Source organism: Bos taurus, chromosome 19 (genome assembly GCF_002263795.3).
Source record: "Bos taurus isolate L1 Dominette 01449 registration number 42190680 breed Hereford chromosome 19, ARS-UCD2.0, whole genome shotgun sequence".
In the NCBI taxonomy this organism is placed as follows: Eukaryota; Metazoa; Chordata; class Mammalia; order Artiodactyla; family Bovidae; genus Bos; species Bos taurus.
In genome coordinates this window covers 44,367,569-44,373,568 of record NC_037346.1, presented here as the reverse complement: position 1 = coordinate 44,373,568, position 6,000 = coordinate 44,367,569, and positions in this window count along the sequence as shown.

The following is a 6,000-nucleotide window of genomic DNA, read 5'->3' as shown; positions in this document are numbered from 1 at the left end:
CTCAAGACTTGGTGATTAAATGTAAAACAATAATTAAGATTAAAAAAAAAAAAAGACAGGAAGGCAGATGGCCTTCAGGGAGAGGATATGAGGGAGAGAAACAGCCAGAGTAGAGTCAGAGAGGAGACCAGAGGGAGACCATCTTACAGAGCAGAGGGTCTCATTTAAGGGGCACAGATGAAACCCCAGCCCCTCCCCCTCACCTCTCTAATAGAGAAAGTCACCACACAAGTCCAGAAAGGTTCAGCTTTCTCCACGTTTCCACGGTTGGGCAGGGGAGGGAGCTACTACTGCCTTCCTGCTGGAATCACCACCCTGGAAAGATTTTCAGCCCCAGTCTTCTGAGCCCTTCTGCACAGATTCACAAATGTAGGTTCTTTTGGCTACAAATGAGACACAGACCGGTAGGGAAGTAACCTAAATTATGAACCATTTACACCCCGCCATTGTGTACCTGCTGCATGTTAGACTCTGGGCTGCACATTCTACATAGTTCTTGTATCAATAGTATGTCTGTCTGTATGTATATGGATGTGTGTGTGTGCATGTATGGTTTCATAAAACCACTTATGAGCTGGGTAATACCTCTTGGCAGAGGACGCTGAAGCGTATGATAGAACCAGGACTTTAACCCTCTGTGGTTCCCCCAAGGGATTGTTCATTTGTTCATTCAACAAACAGGGACTGAACCCCTCTCTTTTCTTAGGCATGGGGGACACAGAGATGAACCAGATGCAGTTTCTGCCCTCCAGGGGATTGCTGATGGTCCAAGGATTGAACTGCCAACTCTTTGGGATTTGACTTACTTCAGTGCCAGAGCCACGTGGCTGTTATGGAATCAGGGACTTTTCAGACTGGGACAAGATTTGTTCCTGGAATCAGTTGTTCCTTATAAAGACATTTAAGATAAGGACTGGCTGAGGAGGAGAGGATGCGGGGAAGTGGAGGGCAGTGACTGTGTGTGCTGGGGCTGGAGGGGGAAGAGGGGAGGACTTCAAGGGGTCAGCTTCACAGCACAGCATTCGCTGGGTGGAGATGATGTTCTTAAATGGTCCAGCCCCTCAGGCAGAAGGAAGGAGGGAAGATGGGAGACAGCACACACCCTCGCCTTTCTGCACTGGTCTCTGAGGTTCCAGGGTGGCTGGTTGGGGGTGGGGAGGGTAGAGTCCTCTACTAGCTCCTGGCGACCTGACTCAAAACCCTAATGCTGCCGCCTCAGAGCTGCCGCCAGCATTCTCTGGCCTAAATCGCTTCCAGTTTGTTTAGTCAAAACCCTTGGCCCCAACATCAAAGCCCCTTTGGAGTTTCTGGGGGTTGTTGTTCTTATATGGTGTTTATTTCAGAGATGGTTCTTCTGTTACTGGCTGTGTGGGGTGGCACAGGAGGGGTTGCTGGGGCTCTTGATTATAGAGACAGCAGGTTGGCCTGGGTGGAGGGCTACTGGACAGTGTCCACAACAACTGTTCCCCAGACGCTATCCCCCCCGTACGCCTGCCTGCCTCTGCCTGGGGAGAGCACAAAGGCAAGCTGCCTTCTCACCTGCCTAGGCCCCACAGAGAAGCCTCCATTCCCTTCAAATTTATGCCAGACATTTGAGTCTGGCCTTCTAGGGGTCAAGTCTATGCCACCTCCCACAACCCCCATCCCAGCCCTGCCCTCACCTCAGGACCCAGACTCTCTCCAAGCCAACAGTTCTCCACCCTGTGCCTCCCTGTCTTAGTCCTTCTGGGCCTGGGCCTGGGCCTGGACCCCAGCTCCCTGTACACCTCCTTGCCATCTTCTAAAGAATCTCTCTGATTTTTCTTTTAATCTGATTGGTTGAATGTGTGCTCAGCAGTTTGACTGACTCTTGGCTCTATTTGGCTCTGGAATCTGCACCTTCCTTACTTCTGTAGGACCCCTCCTTCCTGGGGTCCATTCTCCAGTGCCTGGCATGGTGTGTGCACACAGAGAAGAGGGATGCTCTGTCTGGGTGGTGGATGGAGGCGCTGCCTTCAGGGAAGCTGATAGCAAAGGATGCAAGGCTGGTGGCTGGGAGAGAGGTAGAGCTCCGAGGACTTGCCCTGCAAGAAAATCTGCACCGAGTGAAGAGGAAGCCAACTCCAGGCCTTAGCTGTTCGCTAGAGTATGAACAAAGAAGAGAGAGAGAGAGGAAGAGAAGAGGACAGATGGTAAGAGGGCCGGTGTTTGGTAAGCAGTTGTTGAACATAAAAGTTTCCAACCAGGGGCATTCCCTGGCAGGCCCAATGGTTAGGGTTCTGAGCTCTCACTTTGGAGGGCTTGGGTTCAATCCTCAGTTGGGGACCTAAGATCCCACATCCCACAGGAAAAAGAGAGAGAGAAGCAAGATGTTTTCGTAGCAAAAAAAAAAAACAAAAACTACCTCTATTAAAAAAAATTTAAAACCATGAGCTACAAGGACAGTCCTCTCTGAGTCAAATACCTTCTTCCTAGGGAGTTCCAAAGAGCCAGAGGCATCTCCATACCCTCCTTAACCTGTCTACTCTCCTTCCACCACCTCATTGACTTCTGTTTTTTTCTCCTTTCATCAACCCAGGCTATGCCTTTCTTGCCTTCTTAACTTCCTCTCTGCTGTCTCAAAAGGATCTATCTTGAGTGCACCAATGGTCACCTTTAGACACCACCACCACCACCACCCCACCCTCACACACCATCCCCACCCCCACCCCTCCCCCACACACACCCTCACCCCCACATTGGACAAATTCTTTACCATCACAATCACATGCTAAAAATGGGATCCCAGTCTGGGAGGGGTGGAGGTAAGACTAGGAGTGGACTAGGATCCCCGTCATGCTGCTGCTGCTGCTGCTGCTGGACAACAGCAAAGTCTCTGGGTCTGAATCTCCTGCATTCTGCACACACTTGTGAGCCAAGAGCTAGGTCTTTACAGGGGCCCCAGTTAAGAACTTGGCTGACCACAGGTGAGCGCCGTGCCCTGTGGACTCTCCCACAGGGAGCCTAATTCGTGGTTCCCCCAAGATGTGGTAATACAGAATGCCTGGAGATAGGCACCCCATCCCCAAACCAGTGTCTTTAATGTCCTAAGGAGCTGGTCTTCTGACTGGGGTGGGGGCGCGGAATTCCATTTTGAGCCACTCTCTTCCAGGGTGGCCCCTTGGCTCAGCCATCTAGCAGGTGTCTCCCTCTCCACCCCACTCTCTGCCCACCCCGCCTTGCAGACTTCTCATTAGTAAGTAATGTTAATGTGGCTGCAGTTAGTGATTAAAACCATTGGTTGGACTGAGGGTTAGCGATCAACATCCCTGGCATAGTTGCTAATTCCTTGGAAATATGTTTTTAATAATCACAGGGGAGGAGGTCAGGGTGGGTGGTCCTGGGAGCTGGGATCCAACGTCTCCTGCTCCCCTCAGCCCTTGGTTCCTGCGGTTACTCCTAGGCAGGCTCTCTGGGGTATGTTGGGGCAGAGGACTCACTTGGGAAGACTGGCCAACTCTGTGGCAGATGGAGGTGGTGCCTGGTACTCAGCTGCCTCTGCTAACAGGGCAGGAACAGGCTTGTGCCAAGGGTGTGGCTTGTGTAACTAAATGAAGTGTGGGGTCAAGAGGCGTTAGCCACGTGGAAGGATTAATCCTGAGCCCTGGATGCCTCACTTCTATGCCAGATGCCCAGAGAGGAATCATGGGTCCCAAGGATCCCCTTACCAAAGGAGCCCAGTTCCAGATGACATCCTCAGTCTCTCCCAGGCAGAAAAGCCTCAAGTTAGAAGAGCTCCATTTCTGTTCCCTTAGGTTTCTTGCGTCTCCTGATTGTCCCATTCAGTCATCTAGTTTATGTAAGGTCTTTAATAATATATCATTATAATTGTCCTATGAACAATATAATAGCAGGCATATAATACATGTAAACTATATAATAATATATTAAGTGTAATAGTATAATTATTATGGTTAACATTTTATTGACTGCTTACTTTATCAGGCCCTTTATATAGATTACTTCTTGTATTCATAACACCCTGCCAAGCAAGTTTTATTATCCTGTTTTTTATATGGAGAAATCTGAGACTCAGGAAGGTTAACTTGCTCAAGGTCATATAGCTAATAAGGGGTAAGGCCAGCATCAACCCTAGGTCTCTGGTTGATTCCAAACTCATTCTTTCCAAAGCTTAACACTGTAGGGAACTTAAACAGTAAAACAGTACATTGTCAGCACCATTAAAACACTGATAACCCAGGACATCATACACACACGCGTACACTAACAGATGGCAGCACAGAATAGCTTCTCGGGGACTGATATCAGGACTGATATCAGGCAGGATGGGCAAGGAGGACTCAGGGAGTGGTATGAGGAGGAAATAACACAGTTGGGAGGAGGGAGAAGCCACCAAGGACAGCAGGAATCGCTGAAGACTTTGCAGAGGGAGGAGAGGGATTTGAAGGGTGGGTAGGAGTTGGTGGTGGGAAGGACAGGAGTAAAGGTACACAGGTGGGCATTGAGCAGAAGTGAGATCAGGCTGGTCTACTCCATCCTGATAACTTTTGTCTGCCCACTCGCCCTCCCTGTAAGCAGGCCTGCCCTTAACATCTGTGGGGCTTAGGGCAAGAGAACCAATAAAAAGCCAAGAGCAGGGGCTTCCCTCATGGCTCAGTGGTAAAGAGTCTGCCTGCCAGTGCAGGAGACACGGGTTTGATCCCTGATCCGGGAGGATCCCACATGCAGCGGAGCAACTCAGCAGGTGCACCACTGCTCCTGAGCCTGGGAACCACAACTACTGAGCCCGTGTGCCCTAGAGCCCCTGCTCTGCAACAAGGGAAGCTGCCCAAACGAGAAGCCCATGCACCACAGCTAGAGCATTGCCCTGCTCACCGCAACTAGAGAAAAGCCCAAACAGTAACAAAGACCCAGCAAGCCTAAAATAAATAAATAAATATTTTTTAAAAAGCCGTGAACAAAAAATTTCTAAATATTTAAAAGTTATAATGAGGACCCACTGCAAAGCACAGGGAACTCTGCTCAATATTATGTAACCGAAATAAAAGAACTGGAAAAAGAATAGATATATGTACTTGTGTAACTGAAGCACTTTGCTGTACACCTGAAACTAACACATTATAAATTATATAATTATAATTTACATTATATATATATATATATAATTATAGTAGCTCAACTCTCATAAAACTAAGATCATGGAATCTGGTCCCATCACTTTATGGCAAATAGATGGGGAAACAGTGGAAACTGTGGCTGACTTTGTTTTTTGGGCTCCAAAATCACTGCAGATGGTGACTGCAGCCATGAAATTAAAAGATAATCCTTGGAAGGAAATTTATGACCAACCTAGACAGCATATTAAAAAGCAGAGACATTGCTTTGTCAACAAAGATCCATCTAGTCAAGGCTATGGTTTTTCCAGTAGTCATGTATGGTTGTGAGAGTTGGACTATAAAGAAAGCTAAGCGCCAAAGAATTGATGTTTTTGAACCGTGGTGTTGGAGAAGACTCTTGAGAGTCCCTTGGACTGCAAGGAGATCCAGTCACTCCATACTAAAGGAGATCAGTCCTGGGTGTTCATTGGAAGGACTAATGTTGAAGTTGAAACTCCAATATTTTGGCCACCTCATGCGATAGTATCAGATCAGATCAGTCACTCAGTCGTGTCCGACTCTTTGAGACCCCATGAATCTCAGCACGCCAGGCCTCCCTGTCCATCACCAACTCCCAGAGTTCACCCAGACTCACGTCCATCAAGTCAGTGATGCCATCCAGCCATCTCACCCTCTGTCATCCCCTTCTCCTCCTGCCCCCAATCCCTCCCAACATCAGAGTCTTTTCCAACGAGTCAACTCTTCGCATGAGGTGGCCAAAGTACTGGAGTTTCAGCTTTAGCATCATTCCTTCCAAAGAAATCCCAGGGCTGATCTCCTTCAGAATGGACTGGTTGGATCTCCTTGCAGTCCAAGGGATGCTCAAGAGTCTTCTCCAACACCACAGTTCAAAAGCATCAATTCT